Consider the following 1,565-nt stretch of genomic DNA (forward strand, 5'->3'; position numbering starts at 1 on the left):
AGGCTGCCTCTCCTGGCCTCTTTCTAATCTCCCCTGTCCTCCTCTCTCTGGCCCTGAGCGCTGGTCTGCACCTTTGCTCTGGGGTCCACCCAAGGTCCCCTGGAAAGCGCCCCGCCCTGCCCCAAACTCAAGCCGGAGACCCGAACTCATCAGGTCACTTCATGGCTGCTGCTGCTGCTAAGTCGCTTCAGTTGTGTCCAACTCTGTGCGACCCCATAGACGGCAGCCCACCAGGCTCCCCCGTCCCTGGGATTCTCCAGGCAAGAACACTGGAGTGGGTTGCCATTTCCTTCTCCAATGCATGAAAGTGAAAAGTGAAAGTGATGGCGCTTAGTCGTGTCCAACTCCTAGCGACTCCATGGCTAAAGCCTCGCTAACCGCCCGCTGAGCCTTCAGGGCCTGGAACATTCGAGAACCAGCAGGTGCGGGGCAGGGACACGCGGGCGGATGCCCCGGGGCTGCGGCGCTGGCACACCGACCTTAGTTTGTAAAAAAACCTACAGTTTCTAACAAGCGCAGTAAAGTGAGAGCCGCATGGCCACGGAGTCATTGCTTGTTCACGACCTCCTGAGTTCCGGCTTGGAACCAAACGGGCCGAACCCGAACCCGGGAGCAGGAAGGAGGCAGCCCATTCCCCCACTCCTAGGGATGGGACGTGGAAGATTCGCGAAGCGGGGCTCAACCAGCCGTCATCTCCTCCTGATGAACCACATACCCACCCTGCTACCAAGAGCTGATGTTTGCATTTATAACTGAATTGTAGGAGAATTTACTTCTTTATCATATTAAATGTGCCCTCTCCTAATATGATGAAACTCTGTTTTGAGGTCACTTTTATGTCTTTCAATAAAATGCATATACTTTACCCTAAAATTATTCCCTGTCTTTTGCAAGACTTATTGGTACATAGTGTAAACTTCCCATTACTAACATGATAGGATCTTTAAGAAAAAAAAAAAACAAAACACATTTTCTAATTAGTTACTGCTTCCCTGGTGGCTCAGAGGTAAAGAATCCACCTGCACTGCAGGAGACATGGGTTCCATCCCTTGATCAGGAAGAGCCCCTGGAGAAGGAAATGGCAACCCACCTAGCATTCTTGCTCGGAGAATCCCATGGCCAGAGGTGTCTGGCCAGGCTACAGCCCATAGGGTCACAAAAGAGTTGGGCAGGACCCAGTGACTAAACAAATTAATTGCTGCTTGTCTAGAAAGTGAAAGTGAAGTCGCTCAGTTGTGTCCGACTCTTTGCGAGCAGTGAACTGTAGCCCACCAAGCTCCTCCGTCCATGGGATTCTCCAGGCAAGAATACTAGAGTGGGTTGCCATTGGAGCAGGGTTAATTTTGCATGTTACTTTGAATTTTGCTGAGCTCTTTTATTTATTATCATTGGAGATTTTTTTTGAATTTTCTAAACAATATGTTCATCTGTGTTGACGCAGTTTTACGATTTCTGTGTTCTAATGTTTTACGACTTTTGTTTTCTAATAATCCTTACAATTCTCTGAAGTTGAATTCCTAGGATAAAGCGGACTCGTTCAGGATGTAGGTCTCCTCCTCTGACTC

The sequence above is a fragment of the Bison bison genome, unplaced genomic scaffold (assembly GCF_000754665.1).
Source record: "Bison bison bison isolate TAMUID 2011002044 unplaced genomic scaffold, Bison_UMD1.0 scf7180017864371, whole genome shotgun sequence".
Classification (NCBI taxonomy): Eukaryota; Metazoa; Chordata; class Mammalia; order Artiodactyla; family Bovidae; genus Bison; species Bison bison.